The sequence below is a fragment of the Pseudophryne corroboree genome, chromosome 7 (assembly GCF_028390025.1).
Source record: "Pseudophryne corroboree isolate aPseCor3 chromosome 7, aPseCor3.hap2, whole genome shotgun sequence".
NCBI lineage: Eukaryota > Metazoa > Chordata > Amphibia > Anura > Myobatrachidae > Pseudophryne > Pseudophryne corroboree.
This window is the reverse complement of record NC_086450.1, coordinates 240487293-240505191: the sequence shown is the minus strand read 5'-3', so window position 1 is coordinate 240505191 and position 17899 is coordinate 240487293. Positions and strand designations below refer to the sequence as shown.

Sequence of the window (17899 nt, the reverse complement as noted above, 5' to 3'; positions counted from 1 at the left end):
GTTTATATTAGCAAGTTCCGTGTGAGTTGCCAATTGATTAAAGCAGACACCTATACACATTTTTCTATATATATTTTATTTTACCAATTAATTTAGCTTACTTCAAGCGCAGCACTTTTGTATATTTTCATTTTTGTCCTTTTGGGGGAACCAGCAGTCCCCCAGTGCTTGCAGCTGTTGTATTGCTTTTTTTCAAATTTACCCAATCAAGGTGCGCCAGGAGTGAGGGTGTTTATACACTCTCAAAAAACCTTTTTTTTGACAAAGATCACGAAGGGTCCCATACGTTGACATATTACTGCTTTTGTGAGTGATTAAAAAATGTCTATGACCCCACTTTTCAGTATATTATTGTTACTAATATACTTTGATCACTGCACCTGAAATCACATCAGTAAATGTACCTCAGACTATGTGAGTGCAAACGGTGGACAAATATGTATGTAGGCCTACATATATGCACAGCATATATATCACACGGCAGTCAGCCCCCCCCCCCCCAGAGACATAGACACGGGTGATGGATATTCTGACCTCAGTCTGCTACTGGCTCCAGGTGTGATGTATGAAGGTAGGAATGTGTGCCTTCAGGTGAGGGGCTGTACTTAGCCTGTCATTAGCTGTGCACACGTGGGATAAACATCTAGCACATTATACTGTAGATCATTTCTAAGCACTAGTTCTGAGACTCCTATCTTTCCTATTCCTTAGTGTAGAACCACAGAAATCGCCTGTCTGATATGTCCCTAAAGGGATTTTTAAACATAGGTTTTTACTATAAGACAGGTTACAATGTAACTGTAGGAACAATGATACTAGTTATGTGATAAGTAATGATTGGTAGACTGGTTACTGGATTACTGTACATGTGTAGATATAGTTATACTAGTTATTGGAAAGCAACAACAAAAAACGTCCAGGTCATCGGGTCCATATCCAGTCAGTAGAGTTGTACCCCATACCTCCCAACATGACCCTCTCCAGGAGGGACAGAATGCTCTGCTCCTGGACTTCCCTCTTAATTTATGATTGCCATCACCTGTGGTGAATCACATTTCTTATCCATTAACCTGTTCAACACAGGTGCAGACAATCATAAATTAAGAAAAAAATCCAGAAGCAGAGCATTGTGTCCCTCCTGGAGAGGGTCATGTTAAGAGGTACTCACATGCCATTATAAGTGGCATATGGAGGAAGGGGAGTCTGATAAACATATAGGGCTCAATCCAAATAAATTGTCCCTGCCCGTGAGAGGAGTTGCCGTTGCAACATCATGTAAACACTGGCAATGGCATCGGAACTCACCTTCCTCATTACCCAATATCTCTGCAGATCTGTGGATTTTTGTACAGTCCTTTGGGGATGCAAATAAAAAACTGTGAAATCAGATGGTACCGTAAGTTCATCATATAGCTGCACTTACTTGCATCCAAGAATAAATTGTGGCTAATTAGATTGGCCCCACATATGGCATGTGGGGAGGTCTGATGGCATGTGGGGGGTCTTATGGACATTATAAGGGACACAAGATGAAATCTGGACATGTGGTGGACAGTCTGATTAGCGTATAAATGGATTGTGAGAGGAGTATAATGAGCATTATTAGGGTTTTATATGGATAACGTGTGTGTGTGTGTGTGTGTGTGTGTGTGTGTGTGTGTGTGTCTGTCTGTGTGTCTGTGTCTGATTGGCATATAAATGGCTTATAGGGACCATTAGACTGGTTACCATTCACTGGAAATCCTAGTTCTACTCCGGAAACTTAGATGTACTAAGTCTTAGAGAGTGATAAAGTGGAGAGAGTTAAAGTACCAACAATTAGCTCCTAACTTCCATATTACAGGCTGTGTTTGAAAATGTCAGGAGCTGATTGGTTAGTACTGTAGTTTATCTCTCTCCACGGCTTAGTGCAACTGTTCTATAGTTTGCGTCTTCTGTTGTATTACACTGATATGTTGTGTACAATAGTAGTTGTTTTTTTAGTCAGCCACTGAGCGAAGTTACTGGGAAGAGCTGGTCTTTGGCTTTATCTCTGTCTCAGGATGGAATATTGAGAAGTCCCTGGCTGGTAACAAGTCCTACTGGTCTGGGCACCCTCCCCACTGGCTGGAACAGTCAGGCCTCATTGCTGCTACAGAAACATATTTTAGACAGAGAACAAATTGTAATATAAATACAGATAGCTTGACCAGTGTCCACAAGTCTCTTCTAATATAAGATATATTTTATTATATCAGTCACTTAAATTTATACTCCGATTTGCTCTAAACACTTTGATGGACTTTTATCAATTTGAACACTTTATAACATTTTAAATTGTCTGCTTGATTGCTGAAACTTTATGTAATTGTTACATTTCATCCTGCAGTTTCCTTATAACAATACCTAAAACTTTAACCTACCCATCCCACTTATAGGAATGTTGACCCTGTGTTTGTGGTGTTGGGGGTCATTGCGGATTGGTTGATCGCTCGCTAGCTACTTTTAGCAGCCGTGCAAATGCATTGTCGCCGCCCACAGGGGAGTGTATTTTCGCTTTGCAGAAGTGCGAACGCTTGTGCAGCAGAGCGCCTGCAAAATCATTTTGTGCAAAACAAGACCAGCCCTGTAGTTACTCTTTGTGTTCGTTGATTCTAACGACGGAGGGACGGCTTTTGACGTCACACACCCGCCCAGCGTTCGCCCAGCCACGCCTGCCTTTTCCCCGACACCCCTGCGTTTTTCTAAGCACTCCCTGAAAACGGTCGGTTGACATCCAAAAACGCCCACTTCATGTCAATCTTCCTGCGTTCGGCCGCGCGACTGAAAGCTTCGCTAGAACATGTGCAAAACCACGATGCTGTTTGTATCCGTATGTCGCGCGTGCGCATTGTGGTGCATACACATGCGCAGATTACCCATTTTTCCACTGATCGCTACGCTGCGAACGACGGCAGCTAGCGCTCAACTCGGAATGACCCCCGTTGTACGTGTTGCATCTTGCTCATACAATCTGTAATGGGTGTGGTATGTAGGGTCGACCACACTTAGGTCAACAGTGTCTATGGCGACCATTATTGGTCGACAGTAAGTAGGTCGACATTGTTTCTAGGTCAACAGGGACTCTAGGTCGACATGTACTAGGTCGACATGACAGAAGCTCGACATGAGTGTCTGCACTTTTTTTGGTGTCATTTTCTTTGTACAGTGACCGGGAACCCCAATTAGTGCACTGTGTCCCCTCGCACGCTCGGCACAGGTTACCGTTTCCAATTGTAGTCCATGTGGATTTTTTTTTTTCAAAACTCATATCGACCTTTCGTCATCTTGACCTAGAGTCCCTGTCTACCTAGAAACCATGTTAACCTACTTACTGTTGACCAATAGTGGTCTGATTCACAGACATACAATTTACTATCCACTTTTTCACTAGTAACGTACAATTTGGCTAATGATCAGGTCTGAACTGCGCATGCGCCGGCACCGCAGTGCGCCAGCGCATGCCAGACAGCCGACGGCTGTCTCAGCCTTGCGATCGCCTCTGCCTGATTGACAGGCAGAGGCGGTCGCTGGGCGGGAGGGGGCGGGCCGGCGGCATTTGGCCGCCGTTTAGGGGACACGGTTCAGGCAACGCATGCATACCCAGACCATTGGGGGGACGGGCTGCAGCAGCTGCGGGTAGCTCCCTGCCAGCGCGCAGGAGCTGCGCTGGTGGGGAGTTACTCTTCAAGTACAAAAGCATTGCCGCCGTGCGATGATTTTGTACTTGTGCGACGGGACAGGGCCTGACATGCGGGGCGGAGTAGCCATGTGCTGGGCGTCCCCCCGCATGTCAGGGAAGCGGATCGTAGGTGTGCTAAATTTAGCACATCTACGATCAGGTCTGAATTACCCCCAATGTTTGTTATATTTTGTGTATGTATTAGCGTAACAGAGTTTGTGTTTTTGCATTTCTGCAACTTGTGTAACAGTGTAAATCTGGCTGTGAAGCCAGGGAGGAACAACAGTTTGTCCTTTGTTATCAGGAGTTTCTGAGTCCATTAATGCTCCCTATTCTCTTCTCATGCCTGCTAAACAAAAACCTCAGCGTCCTGCCCAGCCCACCACTCCTGTGTGTATTCTGCCCCCTGAATGCCGCAGTGTGGGGACAGGAATTTAGAGGGGAATGAAAGTCAGAAATAAAATGTGCATTGTAGCCATAGTGAAGTGATTGTAAGCTGTCTACCCCAGTACTGCATATTGTGAAGTTCAAGTGACTGCAGAGTGCAGAGTAGTCTGTACAGCAGAGGTTAGGCCAGGGTCCTGTTTGTGAAATGACAGTTCAGGGAACATTATGAACGGGCATATTAATGATTATGGAAGATTGTTTAATAGTTGTTGTGATCGGACATCATTCCATGGACCACGGAGAAGATACAGATTGCAAATTATTAATATTATCAAAAGTTGATGTGATGAGGATATTTTTTTCTGAATTAACTTTTTCTCTCCCAAGGGAGTTGTATAAACTTTCTTTGTATTGTTTTATAACCAAATGATGTAGTTCTGAATGCGAGTCAGTTTGTGGAACATATCTTATGTGTTTTTACTTTAGTCATGAGAATGCTATTGTGGACGATGGCAAGATGGCAGATGGCAATGACACAATTCTGTCACATTTACACTTGCAGCAGAAGGGGCTTATCTGGGTTGCGATGGTGTGTTCTCCTGTAGGCTAAGTTCGTTGATGGTGTGTTGAAGGAATTGTAGACAATTTTGAGTTGTGTGTATAATTACTTCTGTTTAAAGATGGATCTTTTGCACCAGGGATAGGGATGGTGCCTGTGTGCACTGATAGGAATAAGCAGCTATAGTATGTACCCAAGTGTAAAGATAGAGGTATTCTGTGTACAATTCTGCCATCAGAGTATGTATTTATCTCCCATGTGTGCAATGCGAGAGTTATTACAACTGACATTTCTATTTCTTTAAGGCTTGGGAGCACTGGACCATGGGATTGCAGGTTGGCTGGAGGAGTTGGCTATTAAACTAAACTGTAGCTTTAAATTCTAAGCTTCTCCCCCCTGCAACCCCATAATGCCAGCGTTCTCTATGTGCCTCATGGAGTAGGGCACGTTTTCAGGGGCTGCTTGTAGCCCTTATTGTAGCTAGCTTATTTTAACTTTTATTGTAAATTTTGATTTCTAGTTAGTTACTAGTTAGGCTTGTAGCAGTGCACAGTTTTAGTCCATGCGGCTGCAGGGAGCTAACTAGGCTTGTGGTAGACGTGTGAAGGGGAGGGTGCGTCCAGCGGGGACCGCCCACAGCACCCTGGTCTCTACTGAGACCGCTGGGACCAGTGGAGAGTGCATAGACATGTGCAGTCGGTGTCTTCATATATATTGATAAATGCCCATAGGTGTTTATCAATATATATTAATGTGTCAGTGTCACCTATGCGTATTTATGTACACTATATATTGCTGTGTCTCACCCTCACTTAGGTGTGTTCATCAGTAAATATTGCTGTGTCACTGTCACCTATGAGTTTCTGTGCTATATATTGCGGTGTCTCACACTCGCCGATGTGGGGTTATTAATATAAAGACTACTGTGTCACTCCCAACTCTGCATACCTATGTCTGTTATATATTGCTGTGTTTCACAACCACCTATGTGTGTTTCACAGTATGTATTGCTGGTCACTCTCGCCTGTGTGTTCATGTGCACTATGTATTCCTGTAGTTCACACTGACCTTTGCTTGATAATCAGTTTGTTTTGCTGTGTCACTTTCACATGTGTGTGTAGCTATGCGTAGAGAGGCTAACCCGGAGGTTTTATGTGAACTGTCATGTACCCACTCATTCACGCACAAGCATCGAAGAACACTGCGTCAGTCATAGTACAACCTAGAGGGGCTCAGGCTCCTCCTTTAAAGCGCAGTATTCCCTCCCTTGTTATCAGTACATCATACTCTAACTCCTTCACATAAGAGTGTGCGGCATGGCGGGTTTAACACTGTTTCCACTCGCTTGCTACAGGGCTTTAGGTTCGTTATCCGACCTCTATTTGCTAGCGTCCCCATTGGGTGGTTTACCCTATGACAATTTAGGCAAACTCATTGCAGATCCGGCTAAACAGCTTCACAGTGCAGCTGATAATGGGAGTGTGGCTGTGCACTTTAGGTCTTCACACTCATATCCAGAATGCAGTGTTTTAACGTCATACTGGCCAGACTATCCTGTCTAACCATCCTTGCTATTGTTCCAACGTTAAAACAAGAACAGAAGCTTAACTCCACCTTGTTCCTTGTTGGAGGCTACATGGCTTCTTCCAGCCAATATGGCATTTTGGTGCTTTGAGCATTGAGTTGTGAAAGGGTCATATTTGCCTTATTGCTGTGGCTCATTTTCTTGCAGTGGATGCCAGTAAAGTGTGGCTTTCCATTCCATCTCTGATCACAATCAAATAACTGTATTTAGACAATACTGTATATTTCTCAGTACTATTTTACTTAACAGTTTTGAAGGCACCTGGCCTACACGGTTCAGGTGCTTCAACATTGCAGGTGTATCTTGATTTACAGATGTCTGACATCTTGCCTACTATCCCTGAAAACCCTACTGAACTTTATCACCAGAGGGCTGTTAGTACCTAGTCCATCGGACTTGTTCCAATATTTGTTGCACATGATCGTCTCCATTTTGGTGACCATTCCATACACCAGGTTCTACTAATGACTATTTCGGTAGGTAATACTTTCAGCATCTCCTTTTGGTTTTATAGTTCGGACCGACCTCACTTGTCGATCTCTCCTTTGCTCTTTCAAGTTTTGGTCATTGTGACTACTGCCGCGGGGTTTTGAACATGGGGTGCTGTGACATTGCATCTTCGGCACCAACTGTAGTCCTCAACATAGCTGGAAATGATAATCACTGTGCTCCAGCTCACAACCATTTTTCGAATTTTCTTGAGGGCCAAGTTTGGCCTGTCTGGACGGCCAATTCATATTTGGCCTTTCAGCGTACAGTATCTGTAAAGCGACAACAGCAAGATAGTGCTGGTACGGGGCGTGGCTTGGCAGCCATTCAGGAGAGACGTGCTTTCATTGAGCTCCAGCCCTGAGCAAACAGAACTGAGGATAACCAGAGCCTTCTATCCTTTTCTCTGACCCCAGTACACTGCCGGGGAGCCTGCTCGTCCCCCCTCCCCTGGTGTGGAGCCGGGTTCGCGGAGCCGGGAGGGTTTTACTCCCCTCTGCGGGTTGCGGACTGGTACGTGCACGGGAGCCGGGGACTCAATTTCTGTCCGGGCCCGGGACTGGAAGTCCCGTACTCCATAAGAAGCTACTGACTATCAGGGCCGAGCGGGGAGGGACGAGCCGCCCGCCACCCGCTACGTACTTGGCCGAGGATGGGCCGGAGCTGCCGCTCGCGGGAGCGCTCATCCCTCTCTGCCGACCGCCAGACCTCCGTAGCTGCTGCGCCATCTGCGAACTCCCTCCCTGCCAGCCTTCAGCCTGCGAACCTCACCGCTGCTGCGTGCCCCCGCTGTGTGACCCGAGAGTGTCTGCTGGACCCCACTACGTCCTCCACAGCTACCCTGGGATACGCAACACTCCCCCAGCAGCACTTGGCTCCCACCAGCTGATGCGGCAGTCCGCCATTCTGCCGCCCTCCCATACTGATCCAGTGCTATCTGGTGACAATACAGCAGCGGCAGGTAGATCAGCGATCTGGAGACTACCCGATACACCCCTGCACCATCACCAGCAACGCCCCTGTATTGAGGTACCTTGGGAGATTGACGGGGAGACCTGCTGCAGTGTGGGGGGGCGGGGGGAGTCTGTGCCCGGCTGGAGGTGTCTGGGAGCAGTAGCAGTGTCTCTGCACAGGAATTGCTCATAGTGAGAAGTCGGCTTCTTTTTCCTTAACCGTTCTCTATTTCTTATCAACGTCTCTGGTTGTGTGTTGCTATATGTATACAGCGCAGCCCTCCCTGCTTGTTCAAATATGCCCGAAGGGCAGATGGAAGCTTGAATTGCACTAGAAATGGCTGCCTCCTGCCACTAATAGTGTTTCTAAATGCGTCTCCAGCTCTAAAGATTTATTTCTCTACCTCATAGTGTTCAGCTCAGCTTACTTATGCAATAACCATACTACTCTGACGAACATAATCGCTCTGCTCTGTCTTCATATTCAGTCGATCTCCTGGGAAACCTAGTTCTATCATTATGCCTCCAATAAGAGGGGGAAAGACCCCAGGAAGCCTGCACCTATACAGTTTCCTAAAGCTTCTAATACTAACCGTCCCTTCACTTCCCCATCACCTGCAAACACCAGGTCGCCCATGACCTAGCCGAAATCTTCGGCTCCTCAGCCATTATCTGACCTGGATATGAATCTAGACCCCCAAGCGCCCCTTACCACTCAAACGATGCTCAAGATGTTTTCAGCGTTCCGCTCAGATATTCTATCAGGCGTGGCATAACGGGGCGGACCGAACATCTCGAAGAAAAAATGCAGGAATTGGTGTCTTCGCATAATTATCTTCTGGTATCTCACTCGGACCTACAAAATGATGTCGTTTTGATGCGTGAGAAGCTTGCAGACCTGGAGGACAGATCGAGGAGAAACAACCTCAAATTCGTGGTAAACCCGACTCTGTAGCTCCGTCAGAATTGTGGGAGTATGTCACTAAATTGTTTCAGACTCTTCTTCCAACAGCATCCGCTCAGGATTTGCTGCTCGACCGGGTCCATCGATTGCCTAAACCAAAAGGCGGTTATTCCTCAAGCTTCCCGAGAGATGTCTTATTAAGAGTACACTTCTTTCACGTCAAGGAGGACATTCTTAGAGCTGCCAGACAAGCGTAGGATTCTGACGTTATGGGCGGTCTGCAAATATACCCGGATCTCTCCCAATTCACCTTGGATAAACGGCGTGCATTACGCCCGATCACATTGGCTCTTAAGGACAATGACATCCTTTATAAGTGGGGTTTCCCGGTCAAGTTGATTATCAGCTATGAATCTTCTTCCTACATCGTCTCTTCCTATGAAGCTGGAGTGAAACTACTCGATGACTGGGACATTCCAATTGCACAGCCAAAGACTGCTGCACCTGTTCCGGTGTCGGGTCCCTGAATTGCAGATCTGATATTTAGAGTGTTTTTGCTTTGTTGCTCTTAAATACGCATTTGATGATAGAGCGGGTTGGTATGGTAACCCCAGACTCACATGCATATTGGGTCTTCCTGTTCACCTTGATTTAGTTTTTCTTACTTGATGTTATGCTATATATGTTTTCTTTCCTTAACGTGTGATAATGTTCGTTTACTTGCTGTATGTTTCCGGATATATCATTTAGTACTGCATGTCCAGTAGATATGTTCGATGACAATGTGGATATTTAGATAGTATTTACAACCTTTTTTTTCGGTGTAAGTTTACTGTGGGGCTGAGCCTATAGAGGGCCTGTGTGAGACCTATTGGAACCTATTCCCCCAATGGTTCTTGTTTTGCCGCTATGGTTTTTTTTGTGTCAAACAGTGTGGCCTTGTTGACAGCGCTTTTTTTTCTTACTATTTATTGTTTTTCTTACCTTCTCTTTTTTGTCCCCATCGGGACAGAAATTGCTAAACCCGGCTGATATAGCGAACGCTTTCGCTACGTTTTATGATAATCTGTATAATCTAGCCTCAGATACTGCTACTATTCAACCAACTCCCGTTTTTATATCTTCCTTTCTGGAAGACTTACGGTTTCCTCAGCTGTGCCCAGATCAGTTAGAATCTCTTAATAAACCCTGGGACTCAGAGGAAATAATCTCAGTTATTAAATCCCTTCCATCGGAGAAGGCCCCCGGCCCTGATGGCGTCACTAATTCCTTTTATAAAATATACGTTTTAGAACTTGAACCCTCACTTACTGCTCTCTATAATTATGCTACTGATACCAGTTCCCTGCCAGAGGAAATACTGCAAGCTCGCATTATCACAATACATAAATCCGGCAAAGACCCTACTTACTGCCTGAACTATAGGCCAATAGCGCTATTTGAAAATTTACTCCAAACTTATTGCCAATAGACTGTCCCCCCTTATTCCAGCTTTAGTCCATCCAGATCAAGTGGGATTCGTGACAGGACGCCAGGCATCTGATAACACGAGGAGGGTCTTTGATTTAGCTGAGTATATTTCTACTAAGAGGGAGGAAGCCATATTCCTCTCTCTCGACACTGAGAAAGCTTTTGACAGGCTACATTGGGGTTTTCTATATAACACTTTGGATAAGTTTGGGATAGGTGGTCCCATCCTGTTGTCTATCTCGGCGCTCTATAACGCCCCCAACGCCACAGTGTTTAGTAATAGCTTCACATCCTCTCCTTTTAAAATCTCTAATGGCAGGAGACAGGGGTGCCCCCTATCCCCTCTCATGTATGTGCTGGCTATTGATCCGTTCGCCTTGGCGATTCGACAGCCCCCCGCTTGTTCTGGTATAGTGGTGGTATCTTCTACGCTTAAAGTTAGTTTATTTGCTGATGACGTGCTACTATTTATTACCAACCCCGTCCCCACTCTCCCGGCCCTGCATGGGATCATTGACAGATTTAGTGCGGCCTCTTTCTACAAACTGAATACGTCCAAAACTGAAGCACTACCTTTCAACCTAGAACTATTGCAGCTCCAGTTAGGGTATAAATATAACTGGAAGAAAGACTCCCTTATATATCTCGGGATTTTTATCCCTAACTCTGTCCACAACAGCAGGAATTAACTATAGCCCTATGATTGAATACATAGATTCCCTATGTAAATCTTGGTTTGGCTTAGAGATATCGTGGTTGGGTAGAGTGGCCGCGTTCAAAATGTCAATTCTCCCCAGATTAATGTATCTCTTCAGAGCAATCCCATATATTGTCCCCTTACGAATCATAGGCCATATACATTCAGTAATACTGAAATATATCTGGAAGAAGAAACCCCCTCGCGTAGCTTATAAACACCTATCTAAACCTAGATACCAAGGAGGTTTGGCAGTTCCAAATCTCAGACAATACCAATTTGTTTGCCTTATAGCCCAATTGAGCAATTGGTCGTTGCCGACAGGCCAGAAATGTTGGGTAGACCTGGAAAGAGAGTTGTACGTGCATACTCCTTTGATGGATCTGTTGTGGATTCCGATTCAACAAAGACCCCCCCTGATATTCCACTCCGATCCATTACATACTCCCTTGTGGTGTGGGACACCATTGTGGTCTCTACTAAGGTGGTCTCTCTACCAGCCCGTAATCTGTCTATGTTGGCCCTCTCCAAGTTGATTCCTGATTTAAGCCTTACGAAATGGATTACATCTAGTATAGCCTCTATAGCACCATTGGTTGATGGAGTGATGATCACTCCATTTAGTGCCTTGCAAGGTCTATTCAGCCTCCCTCTAGTAGAATTGTTTACCTATATGCGTATTACCCATTGGTTGAAGTCCTCTATTAAATCTATGGGTCCGATGCATTTACCTCCCCCTGACATATTAATGAGATTGGCAAAGGGTAATAGTAAGGGAGCGATTCGTCTTTGGTATTCTATAGCACAGGACAGCCAGAACCTGGGAAAATCAGAGGCACACTCTAAATGGGAGGTGGATTTGGCATGCTCCTTTACCCCACAGCAGTGGGGGGCGATACTGCGTTCATCCCACAAGATGTCCAAGTGTACGAACCACATAGAGATGCATTACAAATTATTGAATAACCTCTACTACACTCCGGTTAAATTACATATAATCTGGCCTACGGTTTCCGATTTGTGCTGGAGAGACTGCTCGGAGAGGGCTGACCTCTTACATGTGTTTTGGTCCTGTCTGAAAATACGTCATTTATGGAGTGAAGTGTTCGCCCTGGCTTCTAGTGTTCTTCATACTCCCCTCCAGATGTCCCCTTCCCTGGCACTACTACATACCTACCCTATAGAATTACCACCTAGAGACCGATATGTTCTCGGCCATATTTTTATCGGCACTAGAGCAGCCATTGCACAAGACTGGAAACAGCCTCCCACCCCCTTACTCTCAAAAACCATGGGCATACCTCCCCCTTCTGGGGTTAACCCCCCAGTGGGTAAGTGGGCTCGTTGGCAAGAGTACGTGACATCGGAATCCGGGGCGAACATGATATTTGAGTCGGATTAACTGACTCTTTTTTGATTTCTTTCTTGTGTTCATTATTTTTCTGGCTATGTATGGTTGCTGTACAGTATATCGAATGATACTATGTGTGACTATATGCTAATGCTTTGTATACCTGGACTTCCTCACCCCCTATTATACCCCCCTTCCGAGTTTGAACGGAACAAAAATTCTAATTAAACATTATCAAGTAAAAAAAAAGATAGTGCTGGTACTTGTAAAATAAGTGGTCTCTTATTCCAGGTGTCTTCAAACAATCAGTTCAGAAGTGGAGTTTTTCCACAGGGGAATCTCATGGATTTTCAAAATAACTTAAAAGTTCCACAGTTTTGTGTGGGATCAAGGTGCCTGTGGCTTTTTGCAGTGACTGCCATTATAGTTCCGTGAGTTTTTCATCTAGAGTATTTGTTTCCATCAAACCAGATGTGGCCTCAAGGAATCACCCACCATCAGGGTTCAACATGAGATTGCATTATGCCAGAGTCTACTCCTGGCAGAGAGTAGGGGGCCTGCGATGGAGAGTGAACGCGGGTCCCCTCCTCTCTTAAAATGCCCCTGGCAAGGGCGCAGCTACCATAGGTGCAGGCAGTGCAGCTGCTATGGGGCCCAGAGCTAAGAGGGGCCCACCTTCCCTGTCAAAGTTACATGTGTTATATACATTTCTCTGACGTCCTAAGTGGATGCTGGGACTCCGTAAGGACCATGGGGAATAGCGGCTCCGCAGGAGACTGGGCACAACTATAAAGAAAGCTTTAGGTCTAACTGGTGTGCACTGGCTCCTCCCACTATGACCCTCCTCCAGACTTCAGTTAGGATACTGTGCCCGGAAGAGCTGACACAAGAAGGAAGGATTCTGAATCCCAGGTAAGACTCATACCAGCCACACCAATCACACCGTATAACTCGTGATACAATACCCAGTTAACAGTATGATAACAACTGAGCCTCTCAACAGATGGCTCAACAATAACCCTGTAGTTAAGCAACAACTATATACAAGTATTGCAGACAATCCGCACTTGGGATGGGCGCCCAGCATCCACTACGGACTACGAGAAATAGAATTGCCGGTGAGTAAATTCTTATTTTCTCTGACGTCCTAAGTGGATGCTGGGACTCCGTAAGGACCATGGGGATTATACCAAAGCTCCCAAACGGGCGGGAGAGTGCGGATGACTCTGCAGCACCGAATGGTCAAACTCTAGGTCCTCCTCAGCCAGGGTGTCAAACTTGTAGAATTTTTCAAATGTGTTTGACCCCGACCAAGTAGCTGCTCGGCAAAGTTGTAGAGCCGAGACCCCTCGGGCAGCCGCCCAAGAAGAGCCCACCTTCCTCGTGGAATGGGCTTTCACTGATTTAGGATGCGGCAGTCCAGCCGCAGAATGTGCAAGCTGAATCGTACTACAGATCCAGCGAGCAATAGTCTGCTTTGAAGCAGGTGCACCCAACTTGTTGGGCGCATACAGGATAAATAGCGAGTCAGTCTTTCTAACTCCAGCTGTCCTGGAAACATATATTTTCAGGGCCCTGACTACGTCCAACAACTTGGAAGCCTCCAAGTCTTTTGTAGCCGCAGGCACCACGATAGGTTGGTTCAGATGAAACGCTGATACCACTTTAGGGAGAAACTGGGGACGAGTCCTCAATTCTGCCCTATCCATATGGAAAATCAGAGAAGGGCTTTTACATGACAAAGCCGCCAATTCTGATACACGCCTGGCCGAAGCCAAGGCCAACAACATGACCACTTTCCACGTGAGATATTTCAAATCCACGGTTTTAAGTGGCTCAAACCAATGTGACTTTAGGAAATCCAACACCACGTTGAGATCCCAAGGTGCCACTGGAGGCACAAAAGGGGGCTGAATATGCAGCACTCCCTTAACAAAAGTCTGAACTTCAGGTAGTGAAGCCAGTTCTCTCTGGAAGAAAATCGATAGAGCCGAAATCTGGACCTTAATGGAACCCAATTTAAGGCCCATAGTCACCCCTGACTGTAGGAAGTGCAGGAAACGGCCCAGCTGAAATTCCTCCGTTGGGGCCTTCCTAGCCTCACACCACGCAACATATTTTCGCCATATGCGGTGATAATGGTTTGCGGTTACTTCTTTCCTAGCCTTAATCAGCGTAGGAATGACTTCCTCCGGAATGCCCTTTTCCTTCAGGATCCGGTGTTCAACCGCCATGCCGTCAAACGCAGCCGCGATAAGTCTTGGAACAGACAGGGCCCCTGCAGCAGCAGGTCGTGTCAGAGCGGTAGAGGCCATGGGTCCTCTGAGATCATTTCTTGAAGTTCCGGGTACCAAGCCCTTCTTGGCCAATCCGGAACAATGAGTATAGTTCTTACTCCTCTTCTCCGTATTATCCTCAGTACCTTTGGTATGAGAGGAAGAGGAGGGAACACATAAACCGACCGGTACACCCACGGTGTCACTAGAGCGTCCACAGCTATCGCCTGCGGGTCTCTTGACCTGGCGCAATATTTTTCTAGCTTTTTGTTTAGGTGGGACGCCATCATGTCCACCTGTGGCCTTTCCCAACGGTTTACAATCATTTGGAAGACTTCTGGATGAAGTCCCCACTCTCCCGGGTGGAGGTCGTGCCTGCTGAGGAAGTCTGCTTCCCAGTTGTCCACTCCCGGAATGAACACTGCTGACAGTGCTAACACGTGATTTTCCGCCCATCGGAGAATCCTTGTGGCTTCTGCCATCGCCGTCCTGCTTCTCGTGCCGCCCTGTCGGTTTACATGGGCGACCGCCGTGATGTTGTTTGACTGGATCAGTACCGGCTGGTTTTGAAGCAGGGGTTTTGCCTGACTTAGGGCATTGTAAATGGCCCTTAGTTCCAGAATATTTATGTGCAGGGAAGTCTCCTGACTGTGCCCAGTCTCCTGCGGAGCCGCTATTCCCCATGAGTCCCAGCATCCACTACGGAGTACGAGAAATAGAATTACCGGTGAGTAAATTCTTATTTTTTTGCCACTGGGTGGTACGCAGGGGTCCTTTCAGACTTTCCTTGGGGCCTGAAATATATGTAGGTATGCCCCTGGACCTGCTCATTGTAGTGTGGTATAAAATGAACTGGAGGGCATTTTAATGTTATATAATATGAATCAGGGCACTGTAATGAGGCACAATATGAACGCGGAGCACTATATAGCATAATGTGAATTGGGGGTACTATGCAGCATAATGTGTACTAGCAGCTCTGAAATATGACATAGGGTGAAATTGAGCACTAGTACAATTCATAAAATAAACTAGGGCACTATTATAGGGCATAAAATTAACAACTGCTGCAGAGAAGTGTCTCTCTAGAAGCATTGGGATGGGGGCCCCTTCAAAATGTTGCTATGGGGCCCACAAAGTCCTGACTACGCCCCTGGCCCCTGGTGTATATCCCGGTATATGTGGGCATATGTATTCTACAATACATATTATTATGTATCATTATAAGACTTCTGCATCTCAACTATCGTTATAAAGATTATAAAGACAAATGTGTGGGGGAAAAATTACAGAACTAAATACACTTGTTCTAGCTTCAGAATTAATTTTATGGCCTGAAAACCAGAAAACATGACTTAATATCAAACAATTAAAACTCTGCAGCAAATGACCACTTGACCTTTGCTATAATTTGTCAAGGGCCTGCACAAATGATACCAAAATGTTTTGGGTCACACAATATGTCCAATCCTTTGTCTCCTGGAAATTACAGACTGTGTTTCTGAAGCAGCTTGTAAAATGTAATTAAGGCATTAACCCCTTTATGTCTTCTGTTGTGTTTTTGTGAGCTTCAAAGCATTACAGTTTTCACAGTGATTACCTACTTATTGAAAAAAAGAGAGGAATTCTCCTTAAACAAAATTGATTTAATGCATAAATCTCACGAGTCATATCCACGGTTTGAGCTACTTATTCATGGAATGTTAATGAGTTTCTTTCTCCATGTGAATGAATGAATTGGTTGCTTTGTTATTGAAAGGTTTTTACTATCTGCGCTTGTAGCGCTTGGCCTACTTGCCTCATTTTATCTCCGACCTGGAATTACGTCATCTGATTGTGCCAACTAAGCCATCTGGAATAGTGGTGGGCACGGATTTATCTGCATAAAGGGCCATCATTTTCCAATGGACACTGTCTGTGGTGGGAACTGTCCCAGCATTCCTAGAGTATTGCTGAGCCCACACTTGGAGAAATGTATTCAGTTCAGTGGCCGAATGCTGTGCATACGGTGAAACAGAGAGGAAACACTATTTAGAGCTGAGCTTTATTTTCATTTATGATTGACCAGGGAATGCACAGGCTTATAGCGGCATATACTGTACATTGATTAATGTGTGGGAGCTGCAACATTCCTCGCTATGAATATCATCCAATAGAACAGTGGCCAAATGTTGCTTAAATATATATCCTGGTTTGTTATTAAAGGAGATTTTTCTGCAGAAAATATATCTAGAAGGAACTATAATCAAACATTGAGTGGAACTTTAGAAATGGCATGGAAAATGTATGAATGAATGGAATCCGATAGTATTACAGTTGCAGCAGTAGAAGTGGCAGTACGGATATAACTGTATACAGCTCCTCTGCATGTATACATATATGTATAGAATATTTTATACACACTCACACACTTACTGACACAGTGGTTAGCATTTCTGCTTCATGGTTTTTTTTCCAACCAGGGCCATATCTGTGTGGAGCTTGCTGTTACCTGCAATCATAATATATTCGACTATGTAGTTGTCAGGTGTGTACACACGGTGAGATTCGGCCTATGCCTGATTCTCACTATGGGGGTAATTCTGAGTTGATCGCAGCAGGGTCTTTGTTAGCAGTTGGGCAAAACCATGTGCACTGCAGGGGAGGCAGATATAACATGTGCAGAGAGAGTTAGATTTGGGTGTGGTGTGTTCAATCTGCAATCTAAATTGCAGTGTAAAAATAAAACAGCTAGTATTTACCCTGCACAGAAACAAAATAACCCACCCAAATCTAACTCTCTCTAAACATGTTATATCTACCCCCCTGCAGTGCACATGGTTTTGCCCAACTGCTAAAAAATTTCCTGCTGCGATCAACTTGGAATTACCCCCTATGTGATAGGGACTGTGGTCGGTATCGCAAGCATAGATGACTGTGCTTGCGATACTGGCTCTGTGCGATTTTGACTATACTTTTATACTAGATAGTCAAAATTGACTTGCCTGCACAGTCTATCTAAGCTTGCGATACCGACCTCGCGGGACCGCGCATCGGGTTCGCAAGGTGACTTTCACCTTGTGATCTGCACTAACTTTCCTTGAGATTTTGACTATATAGTCAAAATCGCAAGAAAATATCTCACCGTGTGTACACACCTTTAGGAGTTTCTGTACACCCTCCCACTTGAACTATAGTTTATGTTAACGTTTCTGCAGGGGTTAGCTCTGTGCAAGAAGCAAACTGCTCCAATCATGCTGCAGCAGCTTCGTGATTATATCAGAGGGTAGAGATAAATAATGCGATGGATCACAGGTTCTCAAACGCGATCCTGAGATCCCCACACTGTGCATTTCTGCAGGTCTCCTCACAGAATCGCAAGGGAAATTATTAGCTCCACCAGTGAACCTGCTGGGTAACCTGCAAAACGTGCACTGTGTGGCGTCCTGAGTACCGAGTTTGAGAACCTGTGCAATGGATGATTGTCATACCTCCCAACATGACCCTTTCCAGGAGGGACAAAATGCTCTGCTTCTGGAATTTTCTCTT

At 45.4% G+C, this 17899-nt stretch overlaps 1 protein-coding gene across 4 annotated transcripts in view; it reads left to right on the top strand.

Moving 5' to 3' along the window:
* Positions 1-17899, top strand: part of SEMA5B (semaphorin 5B) — a 750739-nt gene that overhangs the window by 426024 nt on the left and 306816 nt on the right. The window lies entirely within an intron of this gene.